Raw genomic sequence first — 18,239 nt, forward strand, 5'->3', positions numbered from 1 at the left:
TACCTTTTTGAAGTTCAAACCCTTTGAATTTGAGTTCTAGGCTTCCTTCTCTCAACAATGATGTCCTAATCGAATATCTAATGATATGGAGGGTTTACCCATGTTAATAAGATGTTGGGAAGTTGCAATTAACTTAGAATCACCATTAAAACTTACCTTGGGTGGTGGAGGGACCCTTAAGGAGTTAGGTTTTTGAGAGCTTCACTTTCTAGAGCAAGTTTTTATGTTTTGGGGTTGTGGGGGACGAAATAGGGCTAAAAAAATGACTTCCCAAGCTGGCTACCGCGTCCCAGTTTGCGCGACCGCGGTCCCGACCGCGGTAAATCGCTGGGACACTGTCTCGCCACCGCGGTCGCGGTGAAAACGCGGCAGGACCGCGGTGGTTACATACCTTTCTGTAAAACGGGCATAACTTTTTGCACAGGGCTCCGTTTGGGCTCCACAATATATTGTTGGAAAGCTATTTCAATGGCCTACAACTTCGATGCTTTGAGTTTTCCCAAATGCCCTATACATTTTCACTAAAACATACTGGAAGACAGACCTTCTGCAAACTTAGTCGATTTTGTCAAATCTTATGCACCACACTTTCCATCTTGATTTTGAAACAACTATTTTCACCCATAACCATTCCGATGGGACTTCACATGTTCAAAATATAACCTTACTACTCCTTTAACTCATTCATAACTAAGCGGAATTTACGGGGTGTTACATTTCCATTATCGGATACTTTATTTTTTTTTAGAAGTAGTTTAGGAAGAAACTGAGTTGTTCTGAGATACTCATTGACATGGTTGATGTTGGCACATTAGGCTATGACATACATTCTGTTTTCTCGTGCATTTGATTTGAATTGTGACGTCTAAGTAAAGTAAATAGCATATCTTGTAACGTTTTTTCTCAGTTGTTTGACTTGCATGCCACATAGTGCTTCACTGCTTAAATTTGTCAATTATGTGTGCTTGTTTGACTAGAGAGTTGAACAAAATTGTCTTGATGAGGCATGTGCAATGTGTGTGTGAGGATTTGTGATCTTCGATGCTATCCTGTGTAGTCTAGAACTTGCCATATGTGTTAATCGAAGCGAAATTGTAAGTTGTGCTAATCTAGGAGATGACGTAGGCGTTTCTTGCTTGATCGTAAGTGTGCTTGTCACATAAAAATAAAATTTTCCGTTGCTAGCCCTTTGAACCTATAGACCTTTCTTCTGGCACCCACATTACAAGCCATACCCCTGTTTTGTTCTTATTTGAGATTGTTTAATCTTTACCTCCTAAGGCACTTAGTCGCTAAAATAAGTAAGGTTAGATATTGGGGAGCAGTTTTTGAGTGGAACCACGGAAGGGCCTGTTGGTGCACAAAAATTGAAATCAAAAGTCATTACCCGGTGAACTAAAATGTATGGAGTATGTGTAGAAAAAAAAATTTCAAGAAAGAAAAAGAAAATGATAGTCAAAGTATGTAGAAAATACACACCTCCAATCTTATTAATTTGTGCTAGTGGGAGTATAGAAGTTCTTAATGAAAGTAAGGGCTATGTTGCATATGGTTTCTGGCAAGTGATTGGTTGAGGAGAATATGTGTTTGAATTGTAAATGTAGTGTATTAAAGTGCTTAGGAGGGTTAGTCACTATTTCAAAATGTATCATACCCGTCCCTTAGCCTGCATTACAACCTTAAAGTCCTAATTGATCCTAGATTTGGCTAGCTTAAATTAGTAGAGATATACACTATGGGCAAGCTCATGGGACAACCACGGGATGTATTTGAATTCTTTGTGTGAGTGAGCGAATTTTGTTCAATTGTGTGATGTCCTTAATCTATATTCAAAAGCATATTTGAATGTGTGGACTAGTCTATATTCACTCTTTAGTTGTTGGTGAGTGCACATGGTCTCATGAATTATTGGTAATATTGTAACTTTCTTGTTGGGTGAGTACGTGACTTGTAGTTTGAAACTTTAATTGTTCTTATTATTTTATCATATTGGTTTATTTATTCAATCTTGCGCTTAATTATTTGATTGCTTGATCACGAATTGAATACTATCAACGAATCTAGGATTGAACTCAGGAGAGGGAATTCTAGATTGCATATAAGATTGAGTAGAGCAAGATCTTAACTCGGGGGGAGGGGGGGGATTTGCGGTTAGGATAGGAATATTCCTAATCGCCTTGCTTGGTTACTATACAGGAATTATTAATGCGTTCTTGTTAATTCTAATTCCATAGGAATATAGGCGTTAGGTTAGCTTGAATAGGCGAGTTGTACTTCGGGAGAAGGCTACGAGCAATATTAACCCTATTAACCAATAAATCAGATAAATTAATTAGGCGATTTAAGTGAAAAACTCAACGGGATTGTTCGCTAAACCATAGCTCTAGAATATTCACTCACATTGAATTCGTCTTTAAGATTGTCGTTGTTTTCTTTAATCTCTTAATTTGTTACTCTACATTAATTTTAGTTAAATATTCATACGTTAGGATTCACTTGAATAGATTAATTACTTGGTTGACTTTATTTGATAGTTAATCACAAATCCCTGTGGGTACGATATCTGGACTTACAATCCTATATTACTTGTCGACCACGTATACTTGCATGTGCTTTTGGGAGCAACACTGAGCGGCAGTTTTCTAACTTATATATATTTTAGATTGTTTAACAACAGATATCTATATCTATATATATATATATCTATATATATATATATATATATATATATATATATATATATATATATATATATATAGGTATGTATATATATATATATAGGTATGTATATATTTGTTGTTCTTAAGTTTAGCCGTTGTTTGTTGTTATTGTTCAGTTATTCTGCAACTGTTAGGCTTACCTAGTCTTAGAGACTAGGTGTCGTCATCACGCTTACGGAGGGAGATTTGGGTCGTAATCGAGGACGAGCAATGGTCTAAGTGTGGGGTATCGATGGTAAGCTAAAAATATAAATTTTAATTATATTACACATAATATTTGCTACACTTTAATCTTATTTGAGCTAAAATATAATTAATTTGTGCTCATTACATATTTTCTGTTGTGAGGTTGAGAATCCTTGGTAGGACGAATTTTAGGAGCTGAATTGAATAAAAAGTAAGGTTTAGAAATCTGAGTAGAAGTCAAAAAAAAATAAAGTCTGGATTCTGAGGATCGGGGACCGAGTATACATATAAACAGTAGACGAAAAAACGCTCAAGGCCAAGTCAATGGCCTATCACGGCGTGTGGAGGGAGGCTGGCCAAAATGTTCATTAGAAACCAAGAGAAAAGAACACTCTAAAGTTGGCTTGGCACGTTGTGCCTGCCAATGTGCACACCACATGTCTGCCTAATTCCTCATAAAGCAAGGAGTGCCTGCCAATGTGCACACCACATGTCTGCCTAATTCCTCATAAAGCAAGGAGAAAACGCAAGGAAAGCAAACAAAGTTTGGCGCAACAGTTCAATCTCGGGCTAATTTTTCCCACTTCGTCTCATTAAAGGACATTGGGTCCTAGGGTAGTTTGTACACGGTATAAATATTTTCTAAACACAATTTTTAAAGGGATTCAACTTAGGAGAGTTTTGAAGAGTTACTATGGCTTGAAGGCACACAATTTCATCAATTCTCTTGTCAACAATCCATGCAAAATTGGAGTTTGTACGTAATATTGTCTTTGATATTTTCTATATTCTTAAACTTATATACGATGAATTTCTCTATATCAATGGAGTAGTTTATCTCAGGGGTTTGACGGATATGGTATTTTTATTATTATTTTTGGATTGAACTCTTGTTTGATTATTTTGCATTATTTGGGTTGGTTTAATTTGGTGAGTATTCTAAGTAATTGAGAACGCTTCTTGAATTATTGGTTAAACCAAGTTAGGAGAATATCCAAGAGACGTTTTTCTAAAGACTAGTCCATTAACATGTTCTTGCATATTTTCATAGTACTTCATATTGGTTTATTTTATAGAGTTTAGATTTAATCGAGAGAGGAATCTTGACCTTACATTTAAGCTAATCATCAAGTGAATTCGCGAGAATCATTAGAACATTAGAAGTGAATTCAACCAGAGGTAAATTTTGAATAGCTATCTTACACCTATGATGTCGTGACCCTTATTTCTCATACTTTTTACAAACTTTTTAGTTCAACACGCATTCTCTGTGATCAAGTCTAATTAGCCATAATATTAATTTAGTAGTTAATTATAGTTAGTAATTAATCAAATCAAGTGTTGACCATCTTGAATAGCATAAAATCATTAGTAATTGAACATTACTTAATTCTAATTCAAGTGGAGACGATAATTTTACTATACTATCTTTATCTAGCGAGCATTGATTTCGTGTTATATTTTTGTAACACTCCGTAAATTTGGGTTGGGTGTGGACATGTTAAATGAGTATCAAATGTGACATATTAGACATATGAACTCCTATCAGGATGAGTATGAGTTGAAATAGTTGTTTTGGAATCAAGACGGAGAGTGAGGTCCATAAGATTCGATAAAATCAATTAAGTTTATGGAATGTCTTACTTCTATCAGGATTTCGTGAAAATATGTTGAGAATTTGGGATAACTTAAAACATGAAAGTTGTATCCCATTATACCTTCCTAATGAAATATTATGGAGCCCTAACGGACCTCTGTGAAAAAGGTTGTACGCATTTTACTAGACAATGTGCAGTCTGCGCACTCATGTGCGCTCCCAACTGTTCTCGTGCGCGGCCACGCTTTTGTGGCAGTGTTACTGCCTTTGATGAGCATTCAGGTACATGGTTGGGTCTTTATATGCGTGGGGGCGCACCCGGGAAGCCGTTTTATAAGCCATACTTCGCCCCACACACCCCAAACCACAAAAACTTGCTCTAGAAAGGGAATCTCAAGAACCTAACGCTTCAAAGGTCCCTCCACCATCCAAGGTAAGTTCTAACGGTAATTCTAAGTTAATTTCAATTCTCCAATAGCTTATTAACATGGGTAAACCCTTCAAATTATTAGATATTCGATTGGGACATCATGGTTGAGAAAGAAACCTCAAAACTCAAGAGGATTGAACGTCAAAAGGTAATATCTTCCCTCTCTAATTGATTATTGCATTTCGATAAATGATTATAGAATCTAGTTCATGAGATATGAATTGATGGATTTGATAGAAAAACATGAATGGTTATAAGTTTGGGTTATTGATTGCTGATTATTGATTAAGGGTATTGTGTATCTTATGGGTAATGAAGAATGATATTGATTGTAGCAATTTGAGACTTTAGAATTTATCTAGGAGAAATATGATGGATTGTTGGTTGTAGAAACACCATTAATAAGGGCTATGAAGCTTTATGTCCAACAAGTGTTTGATAAAATGCCTAAGTGACCAAAATAAGAGCATTATTGCTAATATGGAATCCCTTAGACTTGTTGTCACGACCCAAATTTCCACCCTCGGGAGTCGTGATGGCGCCTACTAATACGAGCTAGGCAAGCCAACTAATTGCGCAATTTACCTTTTTACCCATTTTATATTCATTAACAATTTCGAAATAATAACATTTAAACAACGGAATTTAACATAAGCGGAAGAAGGAAACAATAAGCTATCTGAACATGAATATCTAATACAACTGTTTGAGTCTCGACTACCCAGAACTGGTGTCACAGTTTCACAGATGGTCTAAGAATACTACAAATAAAGGGTCTGAAAGAAATAAATACAACATTATCTCTAGAAATGCATGAAAGAAATAGGAATAGTAGATAGAAGGGGACGCCAAAGCCTGCGGACGCCTGCAGGACTACCTCGGGTCACCTTACGTTCAAGAATCAGCAACCTCACTGCGGTCCGAAGTCCACAACGCTGGGGTCTGCACAAAAGAGTGCAGAGTGTAGTATCAGCACAACCGACCCCATGTGCTGGTAAGTGCCTAGCCTAACCTCGGCAAAGTAGTGACGAGGTTAGGACCAGACTACCAAATAAACTTGTGCAGTTCAAATATATATATATAGCGGAAAAAAAATACGGAAATAAACAAGTAAAGATGGGAGGGGGAAACATGCTTCGGGGAAAAACAGGTAAAAAAAACAGAATATCAATAGAATATAAAGAAATCAAAATCCAACCACTAACAAGAATAAAGAAAAACAAAGGCAGATTGCACATTCTTTTCACATCTTGTTGCAGGCGTGCAACCGGATCCCATTTCTCATATCTTGTGGCAGGCGTGCCACCCGCTCCCATTTCATGTATCTCCTGGTAGGCGTGCCACCCGCTCCCATTTCATGTATCTCGTGGGAGGTGTGCCACCCGCTCCCATTTCATGTATCTTGTGGTAGGCGTGCTACCCGCTCCCATTTCATTATATCTTGTGGTAGGCGTACCACCCGCTCCCATTTCATTATATCTTGTGGTAGGTGTACCACCCGCTCCCATTTTATTATATCTTGTGGTAGGCGTACCACCCGCTCCCATTTACAACCAACAATAATCACAAGGAATCCCAGCAAGGGAACAAGAACAACATAATAACTTCCCGGCAAGGGAACATTAATATTTCAACAACATCCAGGCAAGGGAACAATGATATCTCAACAATATCCCGACATGGGAACAATAATATCAAACAAACATCCCGGCAAGGGAACAATGATGATAATAACATGTGAGGCATAATAAACTACAACGGAGTCATAACAAATTATAACACAAGACTCACGGGCATGCTTCACACCAACGTATAGATACTCGTCACCATGCATATACGTCGTACTCCACAATTAACACGTAGCAAATAGACACAACTCCTAATCCCTCAAGCTAAGGTTAGACCAAACACTTACCTCGATTCCACGAACACAATTCACGGTTCAATTACAGCTTTAGCCCTTGATTCTACCACCAATTCGCTCGTATCAAGTCACAAGTTACTTAATTACATCAATAAACACTAAATGAATCAACCCCAATGCATGAAAATGAGTTTTCCAAAGTTTTACCCAAAAAGTCAAAAATTGCCCCCGGGCTCACATGGTCAAAACCCGAGGTTCGAACCAAAACCCGATTACCCATTCCCCCACGAACTCAAATATATAATTTGTTTTGAAATCGAACCTCAATCGAGGTCCAAATCCCCAACTTTTGAAAAACCTAGGTTCTACCCAAAACACCCAATTTCCCCCATGAGAATCATTAATTTGAAGTTGAAATCATGTTAAAAGATGTTAGAATTGAAGAAAGTTAGTTAAAAACGACTTACAATTGATTTGGAGAAGAACAAAATCCTTGAAAAATCGCCTAAGTGTGTTTATGGTTTGAGAGAACATGAAAAATGGGTTTAAAATCGTCTAAGTATAAAAGTTACAGGTCTCAGATGTGGGAATTGCGAACGCCGACCTCTGCTAGCTTGGGAATTGCGAAACAGGGCTCGCATTTGCGAACCCTTAAGAAATCTGGACTTTCGCATTTGCGGAAACAAAGTCGCATTTGCGACACTTGGTCGCATTTGCGATCCCTGGCCAAATGGGAAACTTCGCATTTGCGAAGAACAATCTCGCATTTGCGAGAGGGAGCTGGCCTGGGCTTCTTTCGCAATTGCGACAAGCGGCTCGCATTTGCGATATCGCATTTGCGAGCCAGGCTTTGCAAATGCGAAGCCTGCAGGCCTGCTATGCACAGCTGAAAAACCTGCAATTTTCTAAGTTCAAAATGCACTCTGTGGCCTATCCAAAACTCACCCGAGCCCTCGGGGCTCCAAACAGAATATACACACAACCTCAAAAACATCCTACGGACTTATCCGTGCACTCAAATCACCAAAATAACATCATGAACATCGAATTAAACCTCAAGATCAATGAAATTTCCCAAAACTTCCTTAAACGTCAAATTTGCATTTAAGGTCCGAATCACGTCAAACGGATTCCGTTTCTTACCAAACTTCACAGAATTATCCTAAATCATATATAAGACCTGTACCGGGTGCTGGAACCAAAATACGGGCCCGATACTAACATGTTCTAATCGAAATTCATTTCCAAATCCTTTAAACAATTTCAGAAAATAATTTTCTTTAAAAATTCATTTCTCGGGCTTGGGACCTCGGAATTCGATTCCGGGCATACGCTCAAGTCCCATTTCCTACGGACCCTCCGAGACCGTTAAATCATGGGTCCGGGTCCGTTTACCCAAAACGTTGACCGAAGTCAAATTAATTCATTTTATAGTCAATATTTATCATTTTTCACAGAATTTCACATATAGGCTTTCTGGCTACGCGCCCGGACTATGCACGCAAATTGAGGTGATGCTAAAAGAGGTTTATAAGGCCTCGAGATGCAGAATTTGATTTTAAAAATAAGTGATGACCTTTTGGGTCATCACACTTGTACTGATATAGACTAAAGTTGAAAGGGGTGGCGAATGTTGTATTACGCTCAAGAGTAGGAAGTTAAGGAATATGAGTCTAACTCTCTATGTTTGGGAATGTTAATGATTCCCCCTATACTACGTTTCTTTTACGACGTTACTAATCGCCTCAGAAATATAGTTAAGCCTAGTTCCTTGAATAGTTGGAGAACTCTATTATCTAGCTTCATAACTGTAACGACCCGACTGGTCATTTTGATCATTTACACTTTTCTCGCTAATTGCAGGAACAAGTATCTCCGTATGATGTATTAGGACTTGTGTGAAAAAATTGAGTTTATTCCGAGTTGATTTGATATGTTTCAGCGCGAGTTTTTGGAGGTCGAAAGTTCGAAAGTCATTAAGTTTGATTTGAGATGTGTTTCGATGTTGTTATGCGTGATTTGAGGCCTCGAGAAGGTTCATGTTATGTTATGGGATGAGTTGGTATGTTCATACGGGTTCTGAGGGGCTCGGGTGAGTTTTGGATAAGTTTGGGCTATGTTGCACTCGTTTTTTTATGTTTCGACATCGTTTCTTCAAGCATAAATGGTACCACATTAAACAAATGAGCCCTGATTTCTATTTTGATTGAAGCATTATATCTGTATCATAATTACGCAGTCATAGCAAAAAGAATCGTCAAATTTGGACATCGTATGAGGATTTTATGGTCATTTTACTAAGAATTGGGTTGCCAGATTTTTCAGATTAATCATAAAATTGCCATTGACTTCGTATTTAAAAATCTGCACGATTTTTAAATATTAAAAAATTTGCTTCATTATAAGGTCAAATGGAGTGATTCAAAAGCCTAACTTGACTGAAAGTTCACAAGGAATCCATTTGAGGCACCAAAAGCGAGTTTCGGGATCGTTGGGCACAAAAAAGGAGGAACAGTTGGGCAAAAATACTTAATATCGAAAGTTTATTCAGTTGGTCATATTTTGAGTTTGGGAGTTCAGACTTGGATAATATTTGGAGGCGATTTTCACCATATGGATTGGGATAAGTGTTGTATACTCGATTTTGGTTATATTTCATGAATCCATCTTCGTTTTTGGCATTTGATTGATGATTTCAAAGTGAAATTTGAGGGTTTTGTCTAAAATTTCATAAAGTGAACTTTTGGGTTTTAAACATCGATTCGGATTCGGATTTGAGTGAAAATAGTATGGTTGGACTCGTAACTGGAAGGGTTATCGGCTTTTGTGAGTTTTATCGGATTCCGAGGCGCGGGCCCGAATTTGACATTTTGGTCGATTTTGGGATTTTGATTAAAGATTTGACCTTTATCTATTGGGTTTGTTTCCTTTGACATTATTTGATGTATCTGAGTTGCTTTTGGCTAGTTTTGAGTCATTCAGAGGTTAGTACCCACTGGATGGCATTTTTTGGGAGCATTGCTTAGCTTGCTCGATATTGGATTTGGCTTGTTCGACGTAAGTAACACTTCTAAACTTGATGCTGAGGGTATGAACCCCCGAATTACGTGTTATGTGTTTGTTGTTGAGGTGATGCACATGCTAGGTGACAGACTTGTGGGCGTGCACCGTATGAATTGTGACTCCGTTATTCCTGTGGTACTGTATAGTGACCTGATCTTATTTGTAACCATGAAATCTGAACGTACTAGAGCTATTGAGCTATGATCTACGTTAGAAACCACGTCTAGGCTGCATGCTTATTCTGTTGGGATCCATCGAGCTCATATTGTTGTTGAATTATTAGTTTAAATTGGAATTCCACACACACTCATGTTCATTCATTTCATATCATATCTCAGTCTCTATTGTTATTTATTAGCACATCATATCATCATTTTGGGCTAGTTTCATGGCATTGTGAGCCCGTGAGACTGGAGGGATTGATTACTGGGTAAGGCAGATGTCCTGAGCTCTGAGTGATATATGTATATATTTGGATCCAGTTGCACGCCGCAACGAGCCTTATGGCTGTATATATGTGGATCGAGTTGCACGCCGCAACGAGCCTTACGACTATATATATTTTTATGGGATCGGGCTGCAAGTCGCAGCAGGTATCATTGATTTATGCCATGATTGGCTTGATATAGCGCTTGGGCCGAAGGATCCCCTCCAGAGTATGCACCCACACCTAGTGAGCGTGGTTGATTTATATTGAGGGATGGATCTTCTCTGGGCATGAATCTTGCCCGAAGCATTTATATTTGGGGATGTATCTTCCCAAGTCTGTATTTGCCTTATAATGTACTGAGTGACTGATTGGTAGTTGTTATGTATATATTCGGGATTGATCTTTCCTGGGCTAGATTGGCCATATGCAGTACTACGTGACTAAGCATATCGAGTGATTGAGCATGATGAGTGGAAAGTGTGAGATAGTGAGATTGAGTACTCTGAGAGTGTGAGTAGATGAGTTCATCTCTGAGATACATTGCATTGACATGCATACATGACATACATGAATAGAGATGTATTTTCCTCATATTGTACGGTATCACGTCATTCCTGACTTCTCACACATGTTGACATATCGGCATAGAGATGTATTTTCCTCATGCCATTTGAAAAGGAAACATTTACCTATTGAAAGCTTTTTGGGAAAAATTACAGTTTTCAAAGTCACTCATATTTTTGGCGATTTTCGTAAAAGATTTAGATTTTCACTGATCTACTTGAAAAATATACCTATTTTCTAGAACTGTGAACAAGCTGAGCATTTTATCTCTGAGTTGCTTCTGTTATTACTTTCATTATGTAGTTATGAACTGTTGTTGGTTGTTGGTGTCGGACTCTGACCTATGTTCTAGCTTGTCCATACTTTCAACCTAAGGTTAGGTTTGTTACTTATTGAGTACATGGGGTCGGTTATACTCATACTACACTTATACAACTTGCGTGCAGAAGTTTCCTGTTGAAGTTGATGTGATCGACGGGAGGTGGATTTGAAGATGTACTTGCATTCTGGTTATAGCTACCTATTGTTCATGGTAGCTCTAGGCTTATGAGAAATCTATTTATGTATTATCCGGACAGATGATGTATTTTTATTTCACACCAGCATTGTAAATTCTAATCTTAGAAGCTCATGATTTGTACTACCAGTCCTTGGGAAATGTATAGGATTCACATATTTTCTTTTACTTAATTGTTTTATTAAATTTCATTGGGAATGGATAGTTGTTAATTGGCTTACCTAGCAGGTTGGGTTAGGTGTCATCACGACTAGTTGGATTTTGGGTCGTGACAAGTTGGACCAGCGCTCTAGGTTCATAGGTTCTACAAGTCATGAGCAAGTGTCTTGTAGAGTCTTATGGATCGGTCTGATGACGTCCATACCTATCTTCGAGAGGCTATAGGACATTTAGGATATACTTCCCATCTTTCTTTTCATATCGTGCAGCATTGATTCAGCTTGAAGCGTAACTCTTTGAATTCCTTCCACGCATTCGTATGCGCATGTGAGCGCTCGGTATCGCTTGTGCATTGGCGGCTAGTGATTCCATGGATAAGGTGCGAGATATGATTTTTGTGTGTTGTTGAAGGGCCAGTCTGGAGGACTTGAGGCCGGGTTTTGACTGCAGCTGCACACGAAGATTTCGGTTGTGTGAGCACGTGCTTTTGGACTTATAAGTTTGGTAGTGTCCCTATTAATAGAATTCATGGCTCGATGAGTGGTTGGATGGCTATATGATAAGTATGATATGACTGCGAGATGTGTTCAGATTGTTTGAATGTGACGAAAAGAGTTTCCTTGAGATGTAAAAAAAGACTATTTGGTGATTAATTTTTGTCTTGAATTGACGTATAGTCTCGAGTTATGGGTGTGTTGAAGGATATTTCATGTTGTTTAATTATGGAATGATTTAGATTCTCATGTCTTGTTGATGAGTTCAGAATTAGGAAGATTAAGTGATTGCGTTGTAGTCGTGACTGTGGAAGGTATAGAGAGATGTCGGTTTGAGGCAAAGCAAGTGGGTTATCTCCTGCGGCGTGTCCTGAGGTTGTGTGATCCCTATGATGTTTTGTAGAGAGTTCTCTTTTACCAGTGAATGATATGTGTTGCAATTTGAGTTTGGATCTCTTGTGGAAGTTGCCTTGACTGTTACAAGGGTGAATGCGAGATTTGCAGATAATTTGAAGTATTAGATGGTTTACGTTACAGGAGCTCATGAAGGATTTAGTTGAATCTCACTGCGATATAGTAATAGAGTATGGGAATTGTGAGTTATTGTGTGTTTTGATCTATTGCTTTGGGCCAAGTGGGGGAGTCAGCAATCGACGAGTTGATTGCACGATTATGTGTTGTATTGCTTTCAGTTTGAGGTATACTTGTGAATCAGTTATGACTTGTAGAGGCTGAGATCGAGGATGACTCGACAAAAGAATTTCTGGATATGGGTTGTGTTACACTCTATTGGTATATGGGATTCATGGGATGATTGAGTGGTTATTTTTGAAGGATGTAGTGTGCGTAAAATAGGAACTTGCTCGGTTGCTTAGAGGTGTTAATTACTTCTTTCTGTGTTGTTGTGCTAATGGGGCACAAGTCATTCGGGCCATTTCGGTGGTGCAACTGAGATTTGAGCAGAGTAAATGACTCTCGGGAAGGTTCTAATGGATTCAAGATTTATATGTATCAATTGGAAATTTTCAGGATTTGTATATGGCCAGAAACTGAGATTTACATTGGATGGTGTCGAGACTTGCGGTATTTCTATATCCTTATGGATTCTATATTTCATTATCAGGAAGGTAAAGGAAACGGTTTTAGATTCACAGAAGGTCTCTTTAGAGTAGGTATCTCGGTTGTGGTACATTTGGGGTGCTTAAGAGGGAATACAGGGGCTTATGGGCTTTATGGCATGTGGTTTTATGCTAGTATCTTTTGTGGTGAGTTGGTTAAGGATCGTGGTGTTCTATCAAGGAGGAGTATCAACTTGAAGGCAATTCATAAGAACTCAAAGAAATAGGGCAGTTGGATAGTAGGTTGGATCAGCACGGTAATGGGTATGATGTGGTGAGACTCTACAGGTGTTTCGTGGAAATACTCTTGGGTTTGGCAACCTGCATGGATCAATTGAGTTAGAGAGATTCAATCCTGATGACTTGGTTATGTACAAAGGGGTTTCAAGGTGTTCTCAATGTCTTCTGCCATGGTTAGAGGTGTATATTTCCTATCGGTGTATGGAACATGTTGTGTATTGTGATTTCCTCCTGGATGAGATCAAATGAAAGGTTCTGACTGATCGGGTATATATTCTGCTTGGGACTCAGAGTTTATTATGAGATTCTTGTACTCTTCACATGATGGCATGATTGGTGTGGTGTGTTGTTTGGGATTAAGATTTGCGTGTGCAAGGTCACGGTTCGGTTTGAATGGAAAGTCATGAATTCTTACGCAATATGGATAGTTTCAGATAGCTAAGTAAATGATATTACTACTTGATATTACCTGAGAAGGGTGCACATTTTAGAAGGCGCATTGTGTTTTGACTTACGAATACTTCATTGGTGTTGCGGTACTCACCTGGTTGATCGATTGCTGAGGTTTAAATTTTGCTAGGTGGCACGGGAGTATTATTGAAGCATTCCTCATGGTATGGTCGTTTATGAGATATGTGCTAAACATTTGGGCGGTGGAGTTGGGACAGATATGGTGATTCGTATATTCTATGGATTTGGGGATCGGGAATTCTTAGAAATAGATTATTTCATGGTTGTGGACTGTGAAGATGTGGCAAAAGCTATCCAGATGATAGTATTCTTTATGATTCAGTCATTGTGGACTTCGAAGGGTTATGTATCTATTTGTTGGTGACTAGAGTTGATTTGGGGTCCATTGGTAGGCCCAATGAGGATGTGTGTTCTACACCGGGTTGAATTGATTGACTCTGTACTACTGTTGTTGAGGGATGTTCCATTCGGTTAGAGTTGAGCTTATTCGTGTTCTAAGATGCTCTATGAGTCACCCTTCTATGCTATGAGGGATTGTGATTCATTGGTTATATACACACATGGTGCGGTTCTATTTGGGCCTTATGGCGAAATTTTAGCGAGATGGTTATTAGGGTTTTGAATGATTGATTGTGCATTGATTATGTTCATTCTGGACTATGGTATTGAGTTATTTTCTTCTCAGTGGTTATGGTCATACACTTTTGGTATCAGACGTCAAATTGCGTGTGGTTGTTGATTTTGAGCATTGTGACTTGAGGTATTTCATGTGGACCAGTGTTTGGATGGGGTCGCGCATTGCGGCGAAGTTATGTTAGGATATGATCATTTGTGTTAGATTCGTGTGTTTTGGTTCTACGATGTGTGATGGGTTCTTAGCATTGTGTTGTGGTGGTACTTATTGAGCTTGCGGGACGGTTCTCTCATTGGGGTCATTTTCTATTTTTGAGTATGTTTCAATTATTGCGTGTTGGTGCACGGATTGCACGGTTTATGGCTCTGGGTAGTATTGGTGAGGTGTGTCACTAGAGTAGCTTGTATTTGATAAGATAAGGTCGTCGGAACTAGAATGGGTGCTATCGGATTTGATTGCGGTATATTTGAAAGGATAATGTCGCTGATCGGCTTAGTAATTGGATATAGTTCTTGTCAAAGGAGAGGGAGCTCAATGACTTGTTGATCAGATGAATGGTTATGAGTTTCTGTGTGTTTCTTGCATCATCTGCAGTACACAAAGGCTTTAGAACGAGGTTTTGTTTCTCATGAGGTTTATTGCCGGTATTGGGTTATTTTGAGCAGCTACAGTGATTGGAAATTTTGCTACGAGTATGCGAGTTGTGTGGTATGTCGGGTTATTACATCTTGGGTTATGGTTATGCCTTGATACAACTTATTCATACTTTTACAGTGTGTAGATGCGAAGTTCAGATCTTGTAGTAAATTTTGGATGCTGGAAGTTGGATTCTGTGGTTTATGGACTAAGGTTGAAGTAATAATCTTTGGTTATGTTGTGTTATCGGGCCTATATGGAATAGGGTGACATCGGATCACCCCCGGTATGTGCATGGTAAGGTTACACGGCGGTTTGACGGCTTCAGAACAACTCTTGGCACGTTCGAGGACGAACGTATGTTTAAGTAGGGGAGAATGTAATGATCCGACCGGTCCTTTCTAGCATTCACACTTTGCTCGATAGTTTGGAGGCACGAGTAGCTCCTTATGATGTATTAGGAATTGTGTGCGAAATTTGAGTTCATTCCGAGTTGATTTGATATGTTTCGTTGCGAGTTTTTGAAAGTCGGAAGTTCGAAAGTTCATTAAGTTTGATTTGAGATGCGTTTTGATGTTTTTATGCATGATTTGAGGCCTCGAGAAGGTATGTGTTATGTTATGGGACGTGTGTCGCGCCCCCTTTTTCTTGCAAAATCGGGTTTATGACATTTTGGTTGAGATAACTTATTCCTTTTGGGAAAGGGGTTTGTATTTTGAAGAGTCACCACCTAACGATTTAAGGTGCGTTAGGGCACCTAGAGGGTTCATTAATAACTATGTTTGATAACCAGAGACAGGGTAAGGGCTTGAAATTATCCTAAGGGGAAGGTGTTAGGCACCCCTCAAGATCCACCAGTGTGGTTCCCGGCCAAACAGCTTTTGTGGATTTGTACAATTTAGCAAATAAACAAGTATGGCTCAAATAATAGGGGAATTTAAGTTTAAGTACACGGATGTTTGAAAAAATAGTTAATGAAAAGCTAGATTTTGAAAAGAATTACAATCTAAGCATATTTCTGTATGTAAAGGGGTGTCCTAGGTTTGTTTATAATAAGGATAACATCAATGCAATACCCGGTAATCACTCCTTGGAAAGGGGCTACACGTGGTATTAACGCACCGGTCATCATATCCATATCTACCCTTTCCCGTCCCGTGAAGTTAATTAAAGCGAGGGTTGGTCTCGACCCCTATTGCATGCTGTTACCCGTCCCTTCCTATCAACCCCGGAGGAATTTAGGACTCGTATCCTATAAAAGGGGGTTCTAGGCAAACCCTCAAGTTTAAAGATAAAATACTAAGCGACAGGCAAGAACAAATAGGACTTTAGCAAATAAGGCAGGAAAGAAGCAATCAGTGGCTCAAGTTTATCTCCACAGATAATGCATGCAAACAGCATGACTCATACACAATTAAGGTCTAAATTCAGATCCAAAGCATGGTGTCTAAGTGAGTATCAAGACACAGATGATATGCAATTTTATTTTATGAGCACAGAAGCAGGGGCCTAATCAGTTTACCTACATGATTTTAAGCTTGTTAACCATTAAGCAGTAAACACAAAGAACAGTTTCCGGTTTTATAGAGGTTGATTACCTAAGGCTTGCCTAGGCATAGGATAACGCACAACAGTTACCAGAATTATTAAAACAGTTTAGAAGTTATTTTTACCTAAAGCATGTTGTTCTAAATGTCGCAAAGATATACAGGGATTATGACCAGTTTCACTTAAACAGGATAATCAAACGTGAGACTATTTTATGTCATTTTCATGCATCAGTAGTTTAACTAGGTGTGACTGAGCGAGTGTGAACGAGATCCTAAAACAGGGTATCTAACATGCACATATAAAATTGTAGAATGATTTCAGGATATGCAGAATTCCTAAAGCATGATTCCTAAATGCCCAGAAAGTTACATGATTTTAGGATGTGCAGGAGCAACAGTTTTATGTTAATGCTGTTATTTAGCCTAAAGCGAGATTTCTAAGTGATAAAATAATGTCAAAAGGGATGCTGAAACAGTAAACCTAAGAACATGATATCTAATGTATGACATGCTTTGAATGTGTTAGTCTTAGACATGGATTCTAATGTGCATATAGGAAATGTAAACCTAAGGCATGGTTTCTACCCATTGATGTTGATAACATATATAACTACCCTCCCTTTTTTCACCAGCCAACCCCAATATTCGTGTACAACAAATTGCTACAGACCAATATTGAAATGAATTATATAAGTAGAAAAAGAAAATAAGAAGTTACACTATGGAGAGCCTGAAAAAAGGCCCAGATTTCCAGAACCTCAAATGCCAAGATTGTTTCATAGCCTTTCTCATATCCGGGTATGTCAGAGTTCCTGAAGGACCTCAAGGGATCCCGGGCGGTGCTCCCACCCAGATTTCATAGCCAAGAAAGAGTAAGTGCAGTGTGGAAAGGCCAGCTTTTGTGTGTCCAAGTTCAGAGGGAGCTCAAGGGTCCCAAAGCAAGGCTCACACAAAAGGGGCAGAACTTAGTGGTCTAAGAGTAAAGTGAGAGTGCTTGACATAGTTTTGAAAAGGTTGAGTTGGAAAACACTTTTGAAACAGCATGTTTGAAATAAGTTTGCAGAACAACAGAAGAGTTGCTTAGGGGAAAACAGTTTTGAAAGGGAAAGGAAATAGGAGCAACAACAAGACAACTCACACAGAGCAAGTTCGAAGAATAGTATCATTTTAACATTCACAAGCAGGGAAGTTGGGAGTGGGGGACAATTTGGAAACCCATAAGAGTAAGCATACAACAGGCAGGTTTGCATATATGTTAGGATCAGAAAATTCCTAAAGGGGGGGATGTATTATAGAATCTAGTAGTCGCAGAAACAGTCTTATCACAAAGAGGTTTATGCTAGGAATTGACCTTAGCCTTAATGGCGTTATTTCGAATTTATCGAAATAACAGCCCGTCTTGAGTTTGAGCGAGGTCGAACCTTTATATCTTTGATGGGGAAGGCCCTTGGCCTTAAGGGCGTTATTTCAAACTTATCGAAATAACAGCCCGTCTTGAGTTCGAGCGAGGTCGAGCCTGTCTATCTTTGATGGCGAAGGCCCTTGGCCTTAAGGGCGTTATTTCGA

The 18,239-nt window shown here is 38.8% G+C and overlaps 1 long non-coding RNA gene across 1 annotated transcript; it reads left to right on the plus strand.

The window, feature by feature from the left end:
* Positions 1-3,456: 3,456 nt before the first annotated feature.
* LOC109206395 lies at positions 3,457-11,492 on the plus strand. Its single transcript, XR_002064854.1, has 3 exons — positions 3,457-4,936; positions 5,016-5,081; positions 11,301-11,492. It is a non-coding gene; the product is annotated as an uncharacterized LOC109206395 (long non-coding RNA).
* Positions 11,493-18,239: the final 6,747 nt, after the last annotated feature.

Source organism: Nicotiana attenuata, unplaced genomic scaffold (genome assembly GCF_001879085.1).
Source record: "Nicotiana attenuata strain UT unplaced genomic scaffold, NIATTr2, whole genome shotgun sequence".
In the NCBI taxonomy this organism is placed as follows: Eukaryota; Viridiplantae; Streptophyta; class Magnoliopsida; order Solanales; family Solanaceae; genus Nicotiana; species Nicotiana attenuata.